This window comes from Chrysemys picta, chromosome 25, assembly GCF_011386835.1.
Source record: "Chrysemys picta bellii isolate R12L10 chromosome 25, ASM1138683v2, whole genome shotgun sequence".
NCBI lineage: Eukaryota > Metazoa > Chordata > Testudines > Emydidae > Chrysemys > Chrysemys picta.
In genome coordinates this window covers 6,654,252-6,679,349 of record NC_088815.1, presented here as the reverse complement: position 1 = coordinate 6,679,349, position 25,098 = coordinate 6,654,252, and the positions used below count along the sequence as shown (strand labels likewise).

The 25,098-nt window shown below is 51.1% G+C and overlaps 2 protein-coding genes across 3 annotated transcripts in view; both read left to right on the top strand.

Annotated features, from left to right (window-relative positions):
- The window catches only part of PEAK3 (PEAK family member 3), a 294,394-nt gene that overhangs the window by 163,411 nt on the left and 105,885 nt on the right, over positions 1–25,098 (top strand). The gene's annotated exons all lie outside the window — the stretch shown is intronic.
- The window catches only part of LINGO3 (leucine rich repeat and Ig domain containing 3), a 125,504-nt gene that overhangs the window by 42,324 nt on the left and 58,082 nt on the right, over positions 1–25,098 (top strand). The gene's annotated exons all lie outside the window — the stretch shown is intronic.

The following is a 25,098-nucleotide window of genomic DNA, read 5'->3' as shown; positions in this document are numbered from 1 at the left end:
CTACACTGCTATTTTTAGCACCGCAGTACCCCGCTGCTGAGGTCTGTGTGCAACAGAGCTGAAATGATGATCTATCCTCCAAGTCCGACTCCCTTACACTTTGGTGGAACATCAATCCAGATATAAGCCAGCCCCGGCCCCCTTAGGAACGGGGGAGCTGGAGCTGACGGAGCTACTTCCATTGTCTTGCGGGAGCAGGTTGTTTGTTTCCTCTATTCTTTGGAATAAAATAATGAGTCTCCAGGTCTCAGCAGGCCAATTGCCAGGGTCGCTGGGTGATGGGTCCCATTCAGAAGGGTGTTGATAGCATGGGTCTCAGGGCATCCAGTGTGAATGGGATGCTCGGCCCCACCCAAAGGAGTATAGCTGGGTGCTTAGATGCCCTGGTGATGATGAGCGTGGTATTAATGTCCAGCTACACAGAAAGGATTTTCACCCATCTTGTTTGAGTCTGTCCCAGTTTCAATGCCATGTGGCTGCTTCTTGCCAGGTGGGTTTCCAAGATCATCACCCCAGTACTTGCACCCGTCATTATGCTGGGCTGGGGCAATATTGCTTGGTGGCCACTGTTCAGATGTGGGAACGCACAAGCATCCGTCCTCCAGGCATGCCGCTGGGCGTGGCAAACCCTGCTTCCCGTCTCAGAAATCCATGCGGCCTCTACTCGTGCTGACAGGAACCTAAGTCCCAGCACTGTCCTGGGGTCCTAGAAGCCCCACAATCAGGAGTAAGTGGGACCAGTGCAAGGATCTTTCATATGATATATTTTCTAGGGCTTTGCCCAGACTGGTTTTAAATGTCTCAAGCGATGGGGCTCCACCCTTTCCCTTGGGAGACTCTTCCATAGTCAAGTAGACCTCACTGTCTGGGCATGATTCTTATCAATGGATTAATAGACAATCCAGTGTGCTCACTGCAGAGCAGTCCAGGAACCAGCTATCTTCTGAAACCTAGCGGGTGGAAGTATTGCCTAGTAGACAGAGCATTGGATTTGGACTCAGGCGACCTGGATTCTAGTCCCAGTTTTGCTATTGGTCTGGTGGGTGACCTTTGGCAAGTCACCACTCTGTGCCTCAGTTTCCATATGTAAACGGGGATAATGGTACAGCTCTCCTTTGTAAAGTGCTGGATAAGAAAGCGGTATTATGCAGCCCAAATTTGGACTTCCCCGAGTCCCCCTCCCCCACTTTTCCCACCTCCGTGGGGTTTGAACCCTTCCGGTGTCTGTAGATGTTGTATATTTCACAGGCACGTGCCCCCTGTGGTCAATGGGAGTTGCCTGGGAAGACCAAGAGTGGTATGTGTCCTGCATGTGATGGATCTATGGCTGCTAGGGGACTATGCCATGCTAGGATAGTCATGGCAGTGGATGTCCCATAGGCTTGGAGTAGCCATGCAGAGGTCCCCGACTCCCCGTCAGGCTGCTGGGATCTTTTCCTGCAGCTGCTCTGATCCCAGAGGTTGCTGGAGCTGTCCGTGCGGTACACGCAAGGCGGGAGAAGAGACGTGTGCATTAGGAGAAAATTGGAGAGCATGTGACGTGAATGAGGCCAAGTAAATCTGCTTTCTGCAAAGTAGGCTCCGAGCTCTGTGATAATGCCGGGGCTGGATTGAATTGCTGGAAGCGGGGGGACCCCGCTAATAATGGTGGGAATGATGAGCAAAGCCCATCCGCAGGAGAGGCGCCAAGCACGTGTGAGCTCTGTGATCAATCTGCTGCTGCTGGCCGCGGAGTGTGTGTCTCCTTTGAAAAGGTTTCCCATCCCGGGGCTGGCTCCTGCACTACACAATTCTGCAGGGACCTGCCTCGTTATCAATGGAGTTCCCGAATCCGGTGCAATGGGTCAGTCATTTCCTCAGCCTGCGTCTTTTCACCACAGACCGAATGCAGGGCCCAGAGGTGCTGGAGCTAGGCATGCTGGGGTGCTGCCTCTCTCCCGGCCCCAACTTAGCCCTGCCACGACCGGGGGAGACGTGCCCCTCCCACGGCCCCCACCCATTCCTGGTCCAGACTTGCCATGGCAGGGCAAGGCGCCCCTCCCCCCAGCCCAATTGCTGCTGCAGGGAGAGAGAGAGCTGGGGGGAGTTTCTCTCCCCAACGTAGCGCTGGGGAAGCCTGCACCCCAAGCCCTTCATCCCCAGCCCCACCCCAGACTCCGCACCCTCAGCTGGAGCCCTCACACACACACTCCCGCACACCAACCTTCTGCCCCATCCCTGAGCCCCCTCCCACGCTCTGAACCCCTCGGCCCCACCATGTACACCAATATGGAGGTGATGTGTCACACATGGGTGGGAAAAGTTAGAGAGAGCTCTGCCCCTGGCTTGAAGTGGTTTCCATCATATACAAGGTTTACAGTTTGGTTCAATGGCTCTCGGCACCCCCACTCTACAAATTGTTCCTGGCAGGGCCCAGTCCAACTGGTGGGGGCAGCAATCCAGGCGTGACTGGGCAAGGGACCGAAAGGCCCTAAACATCTGACCATGTGGGGGATGGTGTCAAAGAAATATGGCCCCTTTGCTCTGAAACCCTCCAATCCTGGATCCTGATCGGAATTTTGCATCTTTTCCTCTAACGGTCCAATCCAAAACCCAGGGTTCTCTTCCTCCTCGTTGTCTTCTGTCCTACGTGGTGCTTGAATCACATAGTGCCTTAATCTGGGTCCTCAAGGTTTATGCCACTTTAATTACTCAGAAACATCTTGCCAGTGATTTTATCTCCGTCAAGGGCCGAGAGGAGAGGAGGAACTGGTGCTTAGCTCAGCTATTACACATTTTCGAGCCAATTAGCGGTCGCCGGGACAGCGCAGAAGTCGGGCCCGTAGGTTTAGGCGAAGAGGGAATATATTTCAGAGCAGTTCAATGAAATGCGATTGGTGAAGTGCAGCGAATAGGATTCGAGCTAAGCAGCTGGAGCCGAGTAATATTAAGAGCTTTAAGCTTCTGTGGAATTCAGTAATTTAGCAGGCCCTGTGTCAGATATACGCTGGGACGGAGCTGACCACCCTTAAGGGTCAGGAGGGAATTCTTTGCTGGCTTGCCTGTCATTGCTTCTGGGGGTGGGGGTTGCAGTGGTGGTGGCTGGGTTATATTTTTTTAGTATTTAGAAGTTTTAAAATTGAATAGGCCCAAGCCGTCCTTCAGGCATTTCAGTCTCAATGGATGGTGCTACGTGACTGTGATTTACTGATAACTGGAAAGGTGCATGCAGTGTCTCTCTTAAAGGACCAGAGGACTCATCAAACCAGATCAACCCAGTGGCTTATTGAAATCTAGCGTGCTGCCTCCTGCAATGGTTAATGCTTTGAAATGACCCACGAGGCCCCTAGCAAATTGTGCAAGGCTGCACGTGGGAGGGAAAATTCCTTCCTGACCAGCTGATGCCCTGAAGCTTCAGGTCTGGTTACTGATACTAACGTGTTTCGCTGTCGATAATATTGCTCTTAAAAGTCCCCAATCCTTGGGAAATGTAGCCCCAGCACTGGCCCCTCTGGGCAGTGCGTACCACAGGCTGTGTGAAGAAGAGTTTCCTTTCATATGTTGTAAATTTACCACCCTAAATTTCACAGCCCTCGCGCTATGGAGCAGGGTAAAACGCAGGGACCGATTGCGTTCCGCGTGGATGAGATTTGGATGGAACAAAACCATTCTCGCCTGTCAAGGAGAGCCCGCCTCGTTTGTCCAGATCGCCTTACTGAGCCAGCCCCGTTGCCTGGGGCTACACCCTGTGCCCCCATGCAAGAGATGAGAATTTAAGTCACCCTTAAACCCATTGGGCTCAAGTCTCATCCACACTAAAGCCCTTTTACGCCTCTCGGGTGGTATAAAGGTGTGAGGAAGAGGACGGTCCGAGCACACTGTACAACAGCTATTCTGTACTTCTCATGGGAAGCAGAGAAAAATTAGGGCTCCCTAAGGCTGCTGTGACGTGGACAGGGGACGGGAAAGGCCTCTGGTTGCATTAGAATACAGAGAAAGCACAGGGGGCTAGAAGACACTTTCCCCCTCCCTTCCAGTCTGTTCCTGCCCCAAACACAGAACAAGAGGAGCTGAGCACTGGGGCTGGTGTCTTGCTCCCCAGACTTGCAGAGGCTACGAACCCTCTAGACTGAGATGGAGCTTCAAGGCTGGAGAGTATGAAGCAAGCGAAAAATAGAGGGCTCTCTGAGGAGCTGAGAGGAATCTCCGCTCCAGGGTTGCAATAGCTTTAACAGCTTCTCTACAGACCAATATTTAAGTGTCAAATATTATTTCGGCCAGTTGGGTCCCAAAGCACTTGGCTACCTGATGGTTCACGCTGAGTCCAGTATTCTGGAATTGCTAGTGAAATGCAGACCTCTCTGGGGTGAAACGCAGCTGTTGGTTAACCGCACACAGCAACAGGAAGTAGAGAATATGCTGTCGCCAGCTGAAGGCTCAGCCGGAGCTGAGGGAGTGGGGTGTATTATTCAAATCGAAATGTTGCTGTCACAGGGTGACTGGCCCCTTTAAGGGGGGATTCGGGGGTGGGTCCAGGGCACCTGTGTCTGATTACCTGCTGCCCAACTGGGCTTAAGGGAAGGCCTTATAAAAGAGGAAGCTGCAGCAGAGGTTGTGGTAAAGCTGCAGGAGACTGGGAGGAGGGTTTGGGCCAAGGAGCCAGAGGGTTGAGCTTGGCTATCGAGGGCTGAAGAGCTCTGGATGGGGCAGAAGACCCCAGAGCCGCATGTGACCTTTTGTGTTGTGGGAAATGGGGATGGACTTTATTTGGGGACCCTGAGGACTTTTTTTTTTTAACTTTCTCTTATTAAACCAGCCCCGGGCAGTGTTGGCATTAGCCCCGAGAGAGATTGTGTGGAGGTTAAAGGGGAAAGTGAGGCTGGGTGCCTCCCTCGCAGTGTTACGTTGACCAAGACAATGGGTCGAACTCAGGGTTTCTCAAACTTCCTTGCACCGTGGTCCCCTTCTGACAACAAAAATTACTACACGATCCCAGGAGGGGGGACCGAAGCCTGAGCCGAGCCCTGCTGCCCCAGGCAGGGGGGGCCGAAGTCCAAGGGCTTCAACCCCAGGTGGGGGTCCTGTAACCTGAGTCCCACCACCCAGGCTGAAGCCTTCAGGCTTTGGTCCCTGGCAGTGGGGTTTGGGCTTGGGTCCTAGGCCTCAGCAAGTCTAACGCCAACACAGCCACGACCCCACAGTTTGAGAACCGCTGTTCTAAGCCAACCACCCGCCACCGCATTTGTGAAAAGTGTCAGTCTTAAAAGATCAGACTTGGTTTTATGTCTCATTTGACAGATCTAATACTGTGTTCTTCACAGAATCATAGTCACGTAGGCTGGAAGGGCCTCAAGAGGTCACTTAGTCCAGCTCTGCTCGCTGAGGCAGGATTCAGCATGCCAGTCCTGGGTCCGTCTGCAAAGCCTGGGATCTGTATGCTCACCTCTCTGGAGTCGCCCACAAATGAATCAAACACCCTGAGGCTGCCTGCTTTGCTGCACACCTCTGCACTTTGTTCCCCAGGCCTGTCCGGATCGTCATGGAGCTGGGATCCACTCTCCGTGCTGCTCAGAGAGGGTCTGGGAAGATGTCCTCAGCTCGCCCCACCTTGGAGACTGAGATGACAAAGTAGTGGTGGCTCAGACTGGATGCTGGCTCTTGGGGATGAAAGTTTGTGGGGCAACGTCAAACATTATTTCCCCCTGTAATGGCATTTCACTTTCTTCACTGGCTGCTCCCAGGATCGTGGGAGGGCAAGAAAACTTGAAATGCAGCCGCTGTGGACAGCTCGTAAACAAATGCCTTGAGCCCTGGATTGCTCCTAACTGGAGCTGAAACGCAGAGAGAACCAAACAGTCTCTGGACCTCTGATGTTCCACTCTCCCTCCATCCAGGATCATGGTTCTCCAGGAGATTCCAGCCCAGAGGCCACCAGCGCTCTCTGCCCACTAGGCAGGAGTCTGGCAACTTGCTTCCAAAGCTATTCACTCCTCTCTCCCAGCCACGTTCTCGGACGATGTCCAGCTCCATACAGAGTCCAAAAAACTCCCCCCTCCCCTCCGCTTTCCCCACCCAATATGGGGTATGCTCAGAGGCAGGGGCACCCTGGCATCTTCAATGAAATGCTCTGTCCAGTAGAGAATTCCCTTTTACGATGATTGCACCTCATCAGATCCAGAACTGGAGTTAGGTCTGAGTGATGCCATTTAGCTAGACAGTCTCCTTCAAACATATACACCTCTACTAAGAAGTGTGTGTGTGTGTGTGTGTGTGTGTGTGTGTGTGTGTGTGTGTGTGTGTGTGTGTGTGTGTGTGTGTGTGTGTGTGTGTGTGTGGTGGGCCCAGAGGGTGGGAAGGGGGCTTTAAAATTTAAGTAATAGGAACGTCTCTCTCGGTTAAGACTGAGAGCTGCTGGCCGTGTTGTATCCCCAGACCGCTGTGCGTCTGGCAGTAGTATATAATGCAGGGCAAATGGATTGGGAAGAAAAATGAAGACCGAGAAATGGGAATAGAAATCAGTAGTTCTTCAAGAAGAGTTTGAAAGCCATGATTCCACCATCAAGAAAAGCTGATAATGTGACTATGAAACTATAGAGACCGTCAACGGGGGCAGGGTCTGTCTTTCTGTTCTGTGTTTGTGCAGCGCCTAGCGCAGCAGGGTCCTGAGCCATGACTGGGGCTCCTAGGAGCTACTGCAAGGCAAGCGGTAACAAACAATAACCTATTCAGACTAGTGTTAAAGATGCAGCACGGGCAGTGCAACAGATATGACAATTTCCTTCCCTACCCTTGGGAGACCTCATTGAATGAAGCTGACGTTTCTTTGGGGTCCACTGTATTAAATGAATGGTTTGTGTATTATTGTGGGCCGGGATTGTATGTAACCTCTGGAGAGGGGAGATGTGAGACCCATTGTACAAGGGCCAGATGAGAATGGCCTTTAGGAACAAAAAACATTAAGTGGTTTTCCTGGGGAGTATCTAGGGGCAGGAGAATCCAAATCCCACCCCCTCCCTTTCGGCAATGCATAAACCCAGCCTTTTGAAGCTTGTCTGCTGATCAGCTGTTCCACGAGGCCAAGATCAAAGGTCCACCCTGTAGAAAGGAAAGAATGAACTATTCCTGGTTGTTATGAACTTGTAACTTCGGGGGAAAACCCAGCTGTGGGTTTTACAGGGCTGCCACCTGCCAGAGCCCAAAGTTGGAGTTGGGGTGACCTCTGGCATGCGTGTAGGTTCCTTTTGATTGTTTTTAATGTGTTCTCTGGACTGCTTTCACCTTAAGGATAACTGTGCTTGCTTCGGAAGAGCTGGATGGTACCTTGTAACTATGAGCACCTACAGTGCTCGTAACCCCTGGAGAGAAGCAAAGCCTTTTAAGTGCTCTGGCTTGCTGTGGATCTCACAGCATAGGCAGGGAACTGTGCAGCCTGGAAAACCCCTGGTCAGGAGAGAGAGAGAGAGAGATGTGGGTCTGTACCCAAGAGAGGTGACAGCTGAGGGGCTGGAGGACTTCTCCTCCCTCTAGATCCATGGTTCTCAATCAGGGGCACGCGAACCCCTGGGGGTAGGCCGAGGTCTTCCAGGAGGTCCATCAGCTCTTCTAGAGATTTGCCTAGTTTTACAAAAAGCAACATAAAAAGCACTAGCGAAGTCCGTACAAACTAAAATTTCATCCAGACAATGTGACTTGTTTGTACTGCTCTATATACTGGACTGTAAGTACAGTATTTATATTCCAATGGATGTGTTTTATAACCCAATGGTAAACATGAGAGAGTCAGCCATTTCTCAGTAATAGTTGCTGTGATGCTTTTGTATTTTTATGTCTGATTTTTTCGTAAGCAAGTCGTTTGTAAGTGAGGTGAAACTTGGGGTACGCAAGATAAATCAGACCCGTGAAAGGGGTACAGCAGTCTGGAAAGGTTGAAGGCCACTGCTCTAGATATTCCCCAGGAAAACCACTTCACACTTTTTGTTCCAAGAGTCCATTCTTGTCTGGCCCGTTGTTCAATACAGTCCTTCGAACCCCCAGGTCTCACATCTGTCACATCTCTCCCCCTCCCCATCCATTTCCTGCAATGGACCCCAAAGATGCTTAAACATAACTCAGTAAGGTCTCCCAAGGATATGGCGGGAAATACCCATACCTGTCACATCTCCCGAAGGGTCCTGGTCCAGCATGCACTGGGCCCAGTCTATAATCCAACCCGCCTATGGGTAGACATAAGGATTCATGGACGAGTAGTGCTATCTAATACAGCAGCAAGTGAAACACTAGCCTGGATGGATGAATGGTCTAATTTGCTATGGCAAATCCTCTGTACCCAGGATTGACTCTGTGGGAAGCCGCTTCTGCTGAGTTTGCGACAAAGCCCTGATCAGAAACATGGCAGGGCTCTTCCCTGGCCGCACTTCCTACGCCAGATCCGGGAAAGAACAGCTTGGGCCAAAGCTCTGTTGAGCAATCGCAGAACGGTGACCTGTCGGTCTCAGGAGAGGGAGAGATGCGTGTGTTCCAGAGCCACGTCATTAATCAGCCTTGTGAAAGGGGGATAATTACAGCGTATGCGTCTCAGCTGTGATTATTAATCATCCTTTTCCTGTATTTCATGTATTGTGCAGCGGGCCGTGGAATACTCCCCAGGTTATGTGATGTGAGGTGCAGGGACCCCTGGGGCCAGTGTATAGGTACTACAGACCTTTTCCCAGCTGTGTCACATTTAGCCTCGTATTTGCAGCCTGACCCCATTTGGGTGAAACACCCCTGGGAAAGGCTTGAGCAAAGCCATTGAGCGCTGCCCAGACAATGGTCCCAGTGGCCCTAACACCCATGAGCTATAGTTGTGTATCTTCAGCTTGGGTGTGGGGCGTGCGGAATCTACGGCACTCCCCATGCAACACCCCATTCCGATTCCGACCAAGGTGGAGCATTGCATGCTGGGATCTGTAGTCTCTCCAGGAGTTGCATTTGTGGAACCCGGTGGATAGTGTTTGGCCCACGGGCTATGCTTTGGCCACCTTAGGGGCAAGGGCTGTTCAAGCCCTGCCATCCAGCATGCTCGGAGAACACTATGTCCCTTCTAGTGGGCAGGGAGCCACCAGCCAGGCTGCCCTGCAAACGCGCCTCTCCTCTGGCATTGGCATTTGGAGTTGTCAGGCAAGAGCTACTGGATCTTGTCATCTGACCTGCAATGGGTGGCGGGCTGTTGGGACAAGGGTAACCAGCAAAAGCAGGCTTGTGTCGATGCTCGGGAGGAGCTGACATCTTCCTTTGCAAGATCGGTGGGCTCCAAGGGCAAGGGGGAAGCAAGCCTAAGTGCTTGGAGAAGAGAACTGGTATCCGTGAAGACAGGCAGGAGACCCCGGCAGGTGTAGAGAGGGAGGCGAAGAGACGAGGTAAGTAAGTTAGAGCAGGTGGAAGGGAAGCAGAAGATCTCTCTAGAAGCCAGGGATGGGGAGGGACAACCGATTACCCCGGGTAAGAATCTAGCTTTGACTCAAGGGTCATGTTTGCATCTTCAGGCAGTAGGAGCTGATGTCTGGAACTTTGCTCTTGTGGTTTCTGCTGTCAACCTGTCTAGGATGAGAGCCCTGGCATTCAGACGTGCCGGATTGTTCTATATGAGGGTTCATTATGGAGACTCTTTGTTGGTTTGTTTTGTGTAAATCTCTCCGCAACGTAGCGGGGTGGATTTTGAATGAAGAGAGTTAGAGAGATGCCAGAGGACATTCCCCAGGAAGGTAGGATTCCCCATCCACTGTCAGCTCCTCGGCTGGAGGGTGCTATAAAAGGGCATCGTGCTATGGAGATATAACAAGCAGAAGGATTTTAAGAGTGCTCAGACCCTGGGGCTTAAGCGCTGTGAGCCAAATACAGTAAGATGCGTGAGGGTGATAAGGATTGTTGATCCAAGGGACTCTCTGTTGGTGTAATTTACAAATTGAGGGACGAGGAGGAAGACATAAGTTATACAAACGTCAACTCCTAGACACGCAGACTGCCCTCTGAATTCATCTATGTCTCCAACACAACACCCAGTCGCCACTTCCAAGTTGACGGTAGGTGATGGTCAAGGCCACCGCACGTCAAGCAAACATGCAGTCGGACTCGGAAGATGGCACCTGTAGAGGAGATCTGAAGGGTATAACCCTTTGGCCATCCTAGTCTGTTTATCCACAGAACCGTGGGCAGCAGCAGTGCAAAGCAAGCTTCCCCCATCCCACACACTACAAGCCTGCCTCTGCCCTGACCCGGAGGGACCGTTTCTTGAAGTCGATGCAAACTTTACTCTGTGTGGCCCAGTCCTTGGCTTGCTGCCGGGATTATCGACAATCTCAGGCGTGACAGTGTCCCTGTGATACGGACGTTAGGAACTGGACTGAGACCCCGCGTCTCCTTTTGCACAGGCAAGGATACAATATAGGCGTTATATTTGGGAAGTACAATCCTGGATCAGATTGAAACCAGTGATCTGTGGTCTATGCCCTTACCCATTCCCCTGAGTGAGTCCGTCCCCCAGAAAACCGGCTTTAGAGGAATTATACACCTGGTCAATATAAAAATTCTTACAGGATACTAGTTAACCCCCGGAAGTGCTGGGTGCCAATGAATGGGCCCCGTGCTTCAGTCTTTATTACATGCAATGACCGTGTTGCAATGTTGTAAACTGTGGTCGTATCTAAATGTCTTCTCCCTGGGGAGCCTCTTTTGGAGGCAGAGATTCAGACATAGTTGGTGTCTATCGAGAAGAAAAGCAGATTGGTTACAATCTGTGGCTGGATATGCAGAGTTGCCAACACCAAGTGCTCAGAATGCCACGCGTCAGGCCCCCCAAATCACGAGTTGGGGTTAAAAATCATGAGATGTTTTTTTTCTTTCAAAAAGAAAGGATGGGCTCTTTGTTTGCCTTCTGGGTTTTGAGCTTTTAGGGAGTCACATTTTCAAGCTTTTCTCTGCAATCCTGAGGGCCGGAAATTTTTCCTATTTAGATGAAAACCGAGATTCTCACACAATCGTGACTCCCGGAGCTGGGGCTTTACGGAAAAACTACCAGCGAATGCAAGACTCGCGATCAGAACAGGAGAGCTGGCAACTCTGCAAGGCGCAGACGTCCGAGTTCTCAGCTGTACTGGGCAGAACGTGTGAGGTCCTGGCTCCATTGAAGTCAGTGGGAGTATTGCTACTGATTTCCGTGGGGTCCGGATGTCACCCAGAGTGCTATAGTGGCTAAAGAAAACCAAACCCAGTATTTTAGATTGGGGGAGATCCTTTCATTAAATGCAGAGCAATGTCCATGCAAAGTAAACCTCCCAAAAGGAAAGGCTAAAACTCAGCATAAGTCAGTGCAGTGGTGATCAGCTGTTCGGCAGCAGGCGCTGGGAGGAGGGGGCGGGAAGAGGTGGCACGAGAATGGAGCCTTGGGGGAAGGAGCAGCGTGGGGGCGGGATCTTAGGGGAAGGGACAGGGCCTCAGGGTGGGGCGGGGGTGGAGCACCCACCCAGAAAAATGAAAGTCGGCGCCTGTGTAAGCCAGCGTAAAGAGGGATATTAGTCTGCATACCTGGAAGTCAGGGCTGACCTGAGCACGGGGTTATGTGACAGGAACCAATTAGTTGCGTTCCTGTGTACTGACTGGAGAGCGACACCGTACCGTGATCACGTGTTGATTGGGTGACCCTCCCCTTGCCACATCAGAGGAATGACCTCTCCTTCCAGGGAGTCTCTCCTAACCCACATGTTTATTGTGGGGGACGTTGAAACCTGGTACTTTCTGGAGACCCACAGACCTCAGTTCTCTGTCCCAGCCCAGCAGCTCTCGGTGAAGGAACAGACGTGAGAGGGAGCAAAGATGACTTTACTCCACCTTTGGCACTTGACCATATTCTGGAACTATCTGGGAGTCTGTCCAGCACCTATGGTAAGGTAGAGCAGCCTCGAGGCTGCTCTAATTTACAATCAGCTGCAATAGCCCTCATTGGAGAATAACCAGAATACAGGGCACTCAGGTCATACCCTTTCCCTCCCCATGTGATGAGGGCTGTGAAATGGCGACATGGAGCCAGCTTTGGCTTTAAGCCATCTGAGAGAGCCTCACCACGAGGGCTATCCCCCAGTGGCAGTTCACTGCATTTACTGCCCCTTAATGCCTCTGGAGCTGCTTAAAGGGACCATAGTGCAGTGCAGAATTGATCCCCTAGACTTTGGAAGAGTCTTGAAACGGGGAGAGAGCCATGGGCCATTGCAAGTTATTTTGACAACTCAGCCTCCTGCTATGTAAGGTTTTCATGTTTCTTAAACAATTCCTGTAAGTAAGCTGCAGGAATGCTTAGGGGCCATTTCTGCTGTGACCTGACATGAGAGCATATTTTCATACCGTCAGCTTGAATTTCATGCAGTCCTCTCTCTTTGTGTATCTCACCAGTAAAATCTGCTTTGACTTAAGCCATTTGAATCAGGTCATGATCCTGTTAGTTGGGGCAGGTACGTAGTGCGTGTTGCATACCAGTTGATTATCAAGAACAGAATTATTCAGGGTTCCCAACACACTGATGGTGCGCTGCAAGATTCGTGATGGAGAAATTAGGGCAGAAGGGGTGGGATTTTAATCAGCAGTTTGTGTGATGCCCTTTTGAGATAGAAACCCCCATTTGGGATATTACCTTCATCTTTTTAAACTGGATTGGCTGCTTATGTGTGAAGTAAGGTAATTGTTCTGAGCAAGAGAACTCTGTGTAAAGACCAGCTGAAGGTATTTAAGAAAACCTATTAGAGAGGCCAGTTTGAGCTCTTGAGAAGCTTTCTCTGCTAAGGATGGGATAAGACTCCAGCAGAGAGTGCAAACGAAAAGGCAGGCAGGTGCAGAGTGGGGGAAAGTTTCATATTAATTATAGGTGGAAAGAAAATAGAGACCATCTGTTAGGGTTCCCTCCCCACTCTGAACTCTGGGGTACAGATGTGAGGACCCGCATGAAAGACCCCCTAAGTTTATATTCCACCAGCTTAAGTTTAAAAACTTCCCCAAGGCACAAATTCCTTTCCTTGTCCTTGGATGGTATTGCTGCCACCACCAAGTGATTTAAACAAATCTGCCACCACCAAGTGTTTTAAACAAATCTTCTAGGCCACTTGGAGCCCTATCCCCCAAAAATATCCCCCCAAGCTTCTTCACCCCCTTTCCTGGGGAGGCTTGAGAATAATATACCAACCAATAGGTTAACAAAGTGAGCACAGACCAAATCCCTGTTTTTTAGGACACTGAAAATTAATCAGGTTCTTAAAAGAAGAATTTTATTTAAAAAAAAAGTAAAAGAATCACACCTGCAAAATTAGGATGGAAGATAACGTTATGGGATAAATAAAAAGATTTAAAACACCGAGGATTCCCCTCCAACTCTGCTTCCCAGTTACAAAACAGGAATAAAATTACCTCTTAGCATAGGGAAAATTCACAAGCTAAAACAAAAGATAATCTAATGCAGTTCCTTGCTATTACTTACAATTTCTGTAATTTTAGATGTAACATTTCAGGATCTTGTTAGGAGCTGGGTTACCTGCTTGGTCTCTCTCTTCATCCCCAAAGGGAACCAACAAAGAGAGCACAAACAAAACCTCCCCCACCCCCACCCCCACCCCCAGATTTGAAAGTATCTTCTTTCCCTATTGGTCCTTCTGGTCAGGTGCCAACTAGGTACTGATTAACCCCTTACAGGTAAGGGGATTCTGTACCTCTGGCCAGGAGGGATTTTATGTTACTGCATACATAAGGGTTGTTACCTGTCCCTTTATATTTATAACACCATCCGAAAACTGCATCTGAGCCTCTGTAGGACTTAGTGAAGATGCTACCTAGGCTTGTAGTGTAGACCAGGGCTCAGCCTCACAGTGAACTGGACATGGCAAAGCGGAGTTTTTAAGTGCACCGGAGAGGGTGTTCTGAAATAAGAAGCAAATCAGGGCATCTGCTATGCGGCATGGACCGCGCTCCTGTGAGCGTGCTGGTCACAACAAAGAATTCCATTACCAGACATTTTTGTACGTTGCCCTCCTTCAGCTTCTCAGAGGGAGTTACTTCTCGGAGCGTTTTTATGACCGATGTAAGGGAGGAGAAGAAATTATTTGGAGTCTTCGCTAGGTGAGAGTTGACATGTGCACTGGGTGGGGGTGGGGGGAAGGTGGAGAAGAGGTTTTTAAGGTCAGGCTTGGCAAAGCCCTGGCTGGGATGATTTAGTTGGGGATTGGTCCTGCTTTGAGCAGGGGGTTGGACTAGATGATCTCCGGAGGTCCCTTCCAACCCTGATATTCTATGATTCTAAGCTGGGGTGGCAGATGAAGTCCGTGGAAAGAGAAAAGAAGCCAAACTGGAAAGAGTGGGTGCCTTCAACTGCACAGGAGCCTTGCTTCAAAGGAATCACGCAGCCAGAAGCTGCAGCCAGACACGAGGGGGAAGATGGAAGAACAAAGCATCTAGGGAGGCTTTAAAAGCTGTAGGAAAAGTTGAATCAAAATTGGTACGGAGTCATCTTGCCTTGCGACCCGAGTGCTGTCCGCCACAATTATGCCGTGTGTTTCTATAGTGATTTCCATCTAAGAATCTCAAACACGTATTGGATCTGGCCACACAACATCCTGAGCGCTGAGGAAATTGACAGTGGGACTTGCCCAGGATCACAGAGGGAATCTGCGACAGAGTCAGGAGGAGAACCCAGGAGTCCTGACTCCCAATCTGTGCCTGGATATGAGCCAAATACCTGTAAGAAAGAGGAGGTGAGTAACCTGGCTGGAATCCACAGGGAGGAACTGGGGCCCAGATGAAGCAAAGAGGCTGGTTCGCTGCCTCCCAAGTAACAGGACAAAAAGGGATACAAACGATTCTAGATGGAATTTCCCAGCACTGTTTAATGATAGTCTGTGGACCAACGACTCAAGTGGAGGAAGATTTGATAGGGACCTGGAAGAAAACTGAAGATGAGGTGACACAGATAATCTTCTCTGCGATCTTCCCAGTACCAAGCCCCAGGCTGGTTTGAGCCCAGGGAAAAGAAAATCTTTTGTCTAACTCCAGTAATCTATGTGCATAATGTGAGATGGAAAATGGAGTTTGTTATTAGTGGACTTAAATCCCTGGCCGATGCTGCCAATTCTGCTGCTTTTCCCCACAGACTTCTGCTTTTTGGCCTTTCCTGCTGCAACACCCAGTCAATCAACATGGGCTTGGTGCAGGAGGATTTCATATTAAACTGGAGAATGATTTGTGTGGGTGAAGAAATCGCCCTGGGACTAAAATGCTGTCTGTTTCCCTGATTTACCTCCTAATTTAGATTCTTCAGATTCAGATTTCCTCAGACTTTCACCCCAGACATTATTCTAAAGCATTATTCTAGTCTGCTGGTTTGTGCATGTATTTATGCAAATATATGCGCATTTTCAATGTATGGCTTTTGTGTTTGTGGATGTTGGTACACAAAGGAAAAAGGAAGAAGCATGGAGAAACAGAAGTGCTATCGAATGCCAGCAGCTCTGCTCTAGTGGCTATTAGTGAAACTCATTGGGATGTTAGTGGTATGTGGAATGTCAGTACCGTTACTATAAGCTACCTAAGGGGAGAGAGAAAGGAAAGTACATCAAAAGAATGTACAGGGCTGGGGGTGGGGGGTTTAAAGATAAGCTCTTTCGGTCAGGAGCTCTCTTTGTTTGTACAGCACCTAGCACGACAGGGGCTTGTCCCTGACTGAGTCTCCTGGATGCTACAATAATAATACAAAGAGTGAGGTGATGCAGCTCTCTGATTTAGGAGGATACAATGACTCTGAGGAACCTGCTGCAGCACCCAGCAAAAATTCCTCCAGAGTGCCAGCCATGGAGGGATCTAACTACCCCAACCGCTGCTGGGGAACGGCTCTAGTGTGAAGCAAGGAGCTTCTTGTCCCCAAGAATCAGACAGGCACAGACAGTACTGCAGAGATTTATTCACAGCACCGGGAAGACGGACAAAATAGCTTCAAAAGTATGGTGCTGCAGTGACCAATTATATACCTTTTTCTTATCACTTCATTTGCATTTCTCTTGTACTTACACAGACCAACATTGTTTCAGAGAGAGAGCGAGAGAGAACATTGAACATGATAATGACAGGAGCAGAACATACGCATAAAACTATTTTGATGACATCAATTATCTATGACTACCTTAAGGCGAAGGGGTGGGGTGGGAGTGAGTGGTCACAGATATACGGAGAGCTGTGTGTGTGTGTGTGGGGGGGGGGGGTTGTACTGTTCTTTCTTACCGAGAGGCCGAGTTACCGGGCTGACATCTGACCATGTAAGTCTATCAAGTGTTTAAAGCTGCCACTGTCCTTGGGCTTCTGGTATTTCTGCTTGCTAGTTACGTGGGTTTCTGTCTCCGCTGCTAACTGAATTTTTAACTCTTGCCTAACAATAGCATCAGGAAAGAGGTTCCTAAACTACATTAAAAAAAATCTTTCCAATCAAAAACTGTGAGGCTCCAGCTAGAGAGGAGACTGTCATCAGAGAGACGAACGGGAGGTAATTTTAAGGAAGAGGCAGTGCAAACCGTCAGGGGACTAGAGGAAATGAAGAGTCCCTCTATTTCCAGCCGGGCTAGGCACAGACTGAAAAGTGGGGAGGAGGTGAGAATATCTCGTAAATATTAAGAGGACATAAACTCTAAGAAGAAAGAGATCTGGATAGTACAAAGGGTCCAGCTAGGAGGGGCTGGTGATGAGGGCCATGTATGTACCTACATAAGTACATCTAGGACGTGACGGGGTGTCCACCCCACACTGGCGAGGAAGGGGTTAAAAGCAGCCTAGGGAGGCTGCGCAGGGAGCAGCCAATCCGAGAGAGGCTGTGAGGAGCAGCCAATCAGGACCCAGCTGGCCCATCTATAAAGAGCTGCAGGGGCAGAGGCAGTCAGTTGTTGCTGGGATTTGCAGGCTTGAGGCCCTGAGAAGAGAGCGAAGAAGGTGCTGTTGCTGCTGGGAAGTGGCCCAGGGAATTGAAGGAACACTGGTGGGAAGTTAAGGAGAGGCAGCAGGCGGCTGCTAGCTACGGGTCCCTGGGCCAGGACCCAGACTAGAAAGGTTCCCCGTGCCCACCCCCACCCCTGGGGAAATCTGAGAGACTCTTCCCGAAAGGGGAAACCACGGTTGTGACCTAGCTGGACGGCTGAGTCACGAAGAGGAGCCGGCGGTTCCTGGAGCAGGAGCGGGGCTGCAGACCAGAGAGAGAGACGGAGTGACGGCGTGCAAACCACAGGAAAGGGCGTAGCACCAGGCAGAGCTAATCCCTAGGAGGGCCAGGGGGAAGCGCCATCCTGCGGTGAGTGGTGCACCCCATCACATAGGGTTAAGATGAAGGAAAGGAAAGGTTAGATGGTCTATCAGCAAAAGCTTTCACATCCAAACATCTCAGAGACAGGAACTGTCTCCTGTGGGAACCTTGTTGCTTGGGACCCTTCAAGACTGGATAATAATATAATATATGGAGATATACCTATCTCATAGAACTGGAAGGGACCCCTAAAGGTCATTGAGTCCAGCCCTTTGCCTTCACTAGCAGGACCAAGTACTGATTTTGCCCTAGATCCCTAAGTGGCCCCCTCAAGGATTGAACTCACAACACTGGAGTCAGCAAGCCAATGCTCAAACCACTGAGCTATCCCTCCCCCCGTGTTAGAATATGTCCACCGGGGACCAAGCCAGAATTGGCAGGGAGCTGGCCTAGGTGAGCTATTGCAGTAGAACTCTTCCCCCTGGAACATCTGTGATTCTGTGAGCTGGGGGCATAGCCTTGACTTATGGGTCTAATATCCCCCGATGACTTCAGGCTTTGACCAAGAGGTGCAGACAGGTCCAGCCATAGGGTAGTGGTAGAGGGCACACGCAGCATGCACTAAATAGGACCCAATGGAGCTGGCTGGCAGTAGATCCATGCTGAGTAACTGACGGGGGTCACACATCTATGTCAGCATTAGTGAGTAGTAGTATTGCTGTATCCCCTAGGACCCCAGTTATGAGCCAGGACCCCCTGGTGCTAGGCGCTGTACAAACAGCCAGTCCCTGCCCCCAGCTGCAGCTGTTTTTCCCTCTCTGCCTCTGCATTGGCTCTTCCCTTTGGCATCCCACCGGCTTGAGCCCTTTGTGATGTTACAGGCAGAAGTGGAGTCTGGAAATGAAATGACCAAGATATGCAGAGAGTGGCAGAGACAGTAGAATTGTTTTCTAGCCAGAGACTCTGATGGGATTAGGAATAATTCTCCATTAGACTTTGGGGGCGGGGTTTCTACCCACCCGGGCTCCCTTCATCTCCCTGCTTCCATTAGATTATCCCCACGCTTGGATTTCTAAGTGCCTGATCAGGGTAGTCTTGTCAGTGTGTAGTACGCAAGGCAATCACTGGCCTTCCTTGACCCTCCTCGGTTCTCCGCTCCGATTTAATCTCTTCTCCGGCTCTGCAGCAGCGACGATAGTGTCTCCGCTGCTCTAATCAGGCTGAGAAATGTGCCCTACTCAGAGCCTTGCACGGTGAAGCGGGGGAGCTGCCTAGAAGTCAGAGAAAAGGATTGGGCCTCTGGCACCCTGGGTGCTGTTCATAGCTCTCTGTCACCGGCCTTGTCTACCTGGGAAAGGGAGGTGCCTTTAGCAACCGTTCGCTAACACATGTTAGCAGTTTGTTAAATGCCACTTAGAACCTATCTTAGAGAAAGGGTGCGTCTACACTGGAGCTGGAGGTGCACTGGGTTGCAGCTGGGACACTAAAAACAACACTGTAGCTACAGAGTCTGGTTCCTGGCCAATGGAAGCTGCAGAGCCAGTGCTTGGGGTGGGAGCAGCGGGCGGAGCCCTCTGGTTGCCCCAACGCATAGGAGCCAGAGGGAGGACATGCCGCTGCTTCCGGGACCCACGCGGAGCCATGGCACGTGCAGAGTAGGGCAAGCCCCCAACCCTGCTCCCTGGCAGAAACTCAAAGGGCAGATTAAAAGGTCTGGACGCAGCCCACGAGCCTTAGTTTGCCCACCCCTGGTGTAGACATACCCTGAGCTGGCTTTGATCTAGCTGGTGTGAGTATCAATAGCAGTGAAGCTGCAGCAGGACGGGCTTCAGTGCCGGCTCAGTGGCCTGAAATAAGTAGCCTGGGTCCCACTTGGCTTGTAAACAGCCTGCACTGAAGTCCGTCCTGCCACGGCTTCACTGCTATTGGTTCTCGCCCTGGCTAGATCAAAGCTAGCTCGGGTATGCCGACACCACGCTGCCATCACCCCTCGATTGCAGCGTAGACGTTCCCACAGACTGCAGGGAGGGTTCGGAATCTTCAATCATGTAAAGAGCTTTGAGATCTTCCTATGCAGAGCCCAGGCGACGGGCCAAGTGGAGTTGAATATTGTGCTGCTCAGAACAATCACCGTGTCTGACCCATGGTTAAACCAGTCAGTCCTGTTGTTTAGAGCCGTGGTTCTCAGCCTGTGGAACCCCAGGGGTCTTGCAGACTGTCTCCAGGGTCCCGGAAAGACTTTGACTGAAAACTAACTAAACAGAATTCAACTATATATGCAGACAATAGATTTCTAAAGGGGACCACAGCTCCATTCGAATGAGAAAAGGTTGAGAACCACTGGCTTAGAGGGGGTGGGAGGTTTAAAGCTAAGCTCTTTGGGTCAGGAGCTCTCTTTGTTTGTACAGCACCTAGCATGACAGGGCTTAGAGCACGTTACAAGTCCCATTCTGGGACTGCAGAGGGACGAGCCTACGGCTCCTAGTAGCTAGAGGGCCCAGTCTTTTAGCGCAGTGGTAGAGGCTTGTGCATTTAGCACGGGATGGCTGAATGAAGCCCCAATGTTCCCTGTGGCATTACCTATATTGCTGTAGCACTCAGAGGCCCCAATAAGGAATCAGGCCCCATTGGTTGGTGTGTGTGTGAGAGAGAGATCAGGCCCCATTAGGTGGCGTGTGTGTGAGATCAGGCCACTTTGGGGGGGGGGGAGGTTTGCTGAAAAGGCAGCTGGAAATGGGAGCAGATTGTGGCTGGGCTAAGAGGCACTTGCTGGTTCCTGAGGAACATGAAATACCTGGGTATCCTCCATGGGAAAAAGGGGTGGGCCAGGAGCCAGGTATTACGATTGGGCACCAGCTCAGATCCCCATTTTGGGCCTGCCACAGTCCAGGCGTGGTGCGACTCTGAGTCACAAGTCAGTCCGTAATGGAGAGAAGAGGCTGGGTCTGATCAGAACTGCCCCACAGGCTGGACATTCGTTCACGCTCAGGCCCAGTGCTAGGGTTTCTTTCAGGCCAGTTGCTGTAGGCAGAGGTCCTCCGAGCAGCCAAGCATGTTCTGGGAAGGGGAGAGGATTGGATTTTGGGGATGTGTAAGCGAGCGAGGGACAGGGACAGAGTATCAATGGCCATGCAGCTCCGAGAGGCTCCCCTGCCACCTACTCCCACCTTCTCCCTTACAGCTACATTAAGGGTTCTCGGGTGATCTCCGCCCTTTTGCCAGGCATCATCTCTTCAAGGCCCAGCCTGGGCGCTGGCCAGGCCCATCCAGAGCAGAAGCTGTTGTCATGCAGGCAGGATAGCGCAGCCTTTTGTGCCGGCTTTCAAAGGAAGCTGGAGCTTGCAGAGGTGTACAGTTCCGTGTTGTGGTCTGTAGGGGAGTCTCTCCGTGCGGCAATGAAACAGCCGAGACACTCGAACAAACAGCAGCAGGACCTTTGCATCCGTTCATCAAGTTCCCGTTTCAAGGTGGGTTTAATCTGTGTACACAGAACTTCAATAAGTAGAAAAGATGCATGTTAAACCCCTCCTCGTCCCGTCCTCCCCCATCCGTGCAGAGCCACTGACTTGTGCCAGCAGCTCCTTGAACGCGTGACACAGCTCTGTGATCGTGCCCGGAAGTGGGAGCAGGCAGCACGCACTACCCAGTCAGGACATAGCGAGTGGGGCCGGGCCTGTGGACGTCACCTCGGGGCTTCCTGGCTTCGTTCCCAGGGCCAGGACAAGGTCCCACTCCTGAGATACCTGTGGGAACTTGAGGCCTTTATACCAACACGAGGTGTCATGTCCTGGGAAGAGCCTTGCCGTACTCATGGTGGGAAGGCAGACTGCTCTCGGTTACCCCAGCGTTACTCCAGAGTGGCTAGTCTTCAAAATGCAGCTCTGTCAGAGGGCGGTTGGCCCTTTAAGGGAGCTGTGCTTAGCCTGACCTCTGACTAGCTATTTACCTCCTGGAGGATGGGTTTGATTTATTTTGCAGGTTCTTGCACAGACATTACGTCCCAAAGGCATTGAGAGCATGCAGAAGAATGATCCTCCAGATCATTAATCTTTATTAATGATCTGGAGGATGGTGTGGACTGCACTCTCAGCAAGTTTGCAGATGACACTAAACTGGGAGGAGTGGTAGATATGCTGGAGGGTAGGGATAGGATACAGAGGGACCTAGACAAATTAGAGGATTGGGCCAATAAAAACCTGATGAGGTTCAACAAGGACAAGTGCAGAGTCCTGCACTTAGGACGGAAGAATCCCATGCACTGCTACAGACTAGGGACCGAATGGCTAGGTAGCAGTTCTGCAGAAAAGGACCTAGGGGTCACAGTGGACGAGAAGCTGGATATGAGTCAACAGTGTGCTCTTGTTGCCAAGAAGGCTAACGGCATTTTGGGCTGTATAAGTAGGGGCATTGCCAGCAGATCGAGGAACGTGATCATTCCCCTTTATTCGACATTGGTGAGGCCTCATCTGGAATACTGTCTCCAGTTTTGGGCCCCACACTACAAGAAGGATGTGGAAAAATTGGAAAGAGTCCGGTGGAGGGCAACAAAAATGATTAGGGGTCTGGAGCACATGACTTATGAGGAGAGGCTGAGGGAACTGGGATTGTTTAGTCTCCAGAAGAGAAGAATGAGGGGGGATTTGATAGCTGCTTTCAACTACCTGAAGGGGAGTGCCAAAGAGGATGGAGCTCGGCTGTTCTCAGTGGTGGCAGATGACAGAACAAGGAGCAATGGTCTCAAGTTGCAGTGGGGGAGGTCTAGGTTGGATATTAGGAAACACTATTTCACTAGGAGGGTGGTGAAGCACCGGAATGGGTTCCCTAGGGAGGTGGTGGAATCTCCTTCCTTGGAGGTTTTTAAGGCCTGGCTTGACAAAGCCCTGGCTGGGATGATTTAGTTGGGAATTGGTCCTGCTTTGAGCAGGGGGTGGGACTAGATGACCTCCTGAGGTCCCTTCCAACCCTGATATTCTATGATTCTACGAGAAGGCGCCCAACAGCTGGACAGGAGAGAAAGGAACCCCAGCCCAGATGTGCACCGACCAGCCCCAAAATTCGAAGGCAAAACCAACAGAGAACTTTGTTAAAGGCAAAGACGCCTCTGGCAGATGAAACAGAGACAGCACAGCGGCTGCCCGTGCTATCCCTGCCTTCTGAGGTCACTGGATGGGGATGGGGTTCCAAGGGAAACCCTTTCCAGGCGGCAGGAGCTGGTTTTCTGTTCGATTCCTATTTAGACTGTTTTGGGTTTGAGAAATAACCCCATCGCTGAAGAAAAGGACTGAAATCCTGCCTCTGGTGGGAGCTGTATCCGCTGCATTGGCCAGTGAGTCGGTGTGACAAAGTGGGAATTTTCTGTAATATTTTTATGGTTCATGAGTCCGGCTCCCCCAGAATCATGAGATTCTGTAAAAAGAATAGATCTGGTGTTTTTTGTATTTGCCTTCTGCTTTTTGAGCCTTTAAGCTGCACTGGGGTCACATTTGGAAGCTTTCTCCACCGCCACGAAGGCTGGAAGCTTACTTTTTCTTTAAGAATGAAGGCTGAAATCATCACATCTCCACTTGAATCCAGGAGCTGGGGCTTTAAGGAAAGCAATAATTGTCATGAGGCTCATGACAAAATCATGAGAGTGGGCAACAGTGCCTCAGTTTCCCTCTGCACTTTGCATTGCTACCCAGTGGAGGAAAAGGAGTTAAGTCTGTTTTGGGGGGCAGTGCAAGAGATGAGGTGTGGGTGTCGCCTTGCTGTCTGGGCCACAGTGAATAGGGTCATTAAGGAACTGGCTGGAATCGGCTGCAAGCAACCCAAACCAGTGCAGAATCCCAGAGAGATTATGGAAAGCCCCAGTGACCAAACCATTCAGACCTAGGAAACAACCAAGAGGAAGAAGCTGAGCAGAGACCAGCGACTGCGAGGTGATTGGCAGGGAATAAAGGCTTGGCTTCTGGAAGGTGAGCTCTCACCTGGACTGAAACTGCCTCAGGAGTCAGAGAGAAACCGAGTTGGATCCATGGCAGCTCAGCTGGTGGTTTGCTCTGGCTCGACTGGAATGGCCGATGCTTTCACCTTTATTTCTCTGGGCTAACCCGTGCAGACTAATAAATCCTACACTGGTTTGAAAAGGCAGATTGGCGTCACTACAAAGACTTGCTAGGGTGCATTGGTCCCTGAACAGTGTACAAGCCTCTGTCCAGGAGTCTCTCTCAGTCAGAGTCACTGGGCAAAGCTCACGGGGTGAAACAGGAGGGCTGGGGCCCCTGGCCAGGACCGGCTCCAGGCACCAGCTTAACAAGCAGGTGCTTGGGGCGGCCAAGGGAGAGGGGCGGCACCTGCGGCAATTCGGGGGCGGCAGGTCCCTCTGGGAGCGAAGGACCTGCCACTGAACTGCCGCCGCCGACCGCGGCTTTTTTTGGCTTGGGGCAGTAGAAATGCTGGAGCCGGCCCTGCCCCTGGCCTCAGGCAAGGAGGTGGTGAGGCGGCATGGCCTACCTTGGACGTATAGCGAGACCCTTTGGGGATCTGGCACGCTACAGGGGTTCCTCGGAGAGCCTGTTTAAAAGCTGGGGCGTAGCACAACTCCTGGCTTACCTGCTCAGTCTCCACAGAATCCAGCACCCAGTGCATGCTGGGACAGGATGCTGGCAGAGCGTAGCACGTTCTAGGCGGCCCATCGCCGGATGCGTGTCGTACATCCAGCGGCTAGCTCTTGATGGTAATATTGTCGCTTAGGCCTTGGCGGTCATAGGAAAAATGATCTGTTCTTATCTCACGCCAGTGAACACGTGGTAACCAACGTGGGGTAAAGTCCTGGTGAAGACAAGGCAGTTTGTAGCTTTCCCCCACAAGTTAGCAGATTAAGGTAAGCACTAGAGCGGAGCTTAGAGTTTCACCTCGACCTGGCTCACACACGTCAAAAGCACATCCTGCCTTGTCCTTGCTAGGCCTTTACCTGGCGTCCATTCACAGGAGGTAAGGACCTGCCTTTTTCTCTAGTGAAGACACACGCATGGAGCCTGGCCACCAGCCTGAAACTACGCCCTCGTGTCGCTGGAAGCATCCGACACCCACTCGGCACCGGGGGAAACAGCCTCACAGGGGCCAAGGCAGACAGGAACAAGCTGTAACGCGGCGTTCGGAACATGCAGGAGTGACTCGCCTGTCTCCTGGTTTGAATATATCTATTTCTCTTAACTGGATCCCTTTGAAGTCAAGCTTCCCAGGTCTCTAGGCTGCAACGCAACAGAAAACTGCTGCCCGTCGTGAGGACTAAATACCCCTGCCCTCCTGGCCTGCTCCCTTTCCCAGGCTGGGCCTTCTGCCTGCTCTGTTACCCTCAGCGGCTCCGGGTGGCATGGAGCCTGCCACGTGCCTGCCTTTGCTGTTTAGAGAATCCATTCTTGTAGCAGCCTATTTTTAATTCCTCTTGTTTTTCCAGCTGCTGCTTTTCATAATTAAAAAGATACACTAAGAAGGCAGGGGCCGGGTTTATTTTCTGCCCGGCCTGTGAATAGGAAGGATAAAGCCTCACTAATGATGATGGCTTCATTTCAGGTGACAGCTCTCGTGCGCTAATGCCCAGCTTTACTGGGGGGCTGCCTGCCTCATCCTTCTCCCAGCTGCAGAGCTGCGCGGTGCCTCTTGAACCAGAAGATGATTAACGATCTTTCCACATATGCTCGATTCTCTTCTACCCGCCGGGCCTTAGAATTCACTTGCAGCTCAGGGGCAAATGTAGCATTTCAAACAGGTCAAGGGGCCAGCATCAGTGCTTCGGGGCAGCTCTGGTCTGCTCGTGTGGAAACTACCCCCAGGTCCCCTCTTGGGGA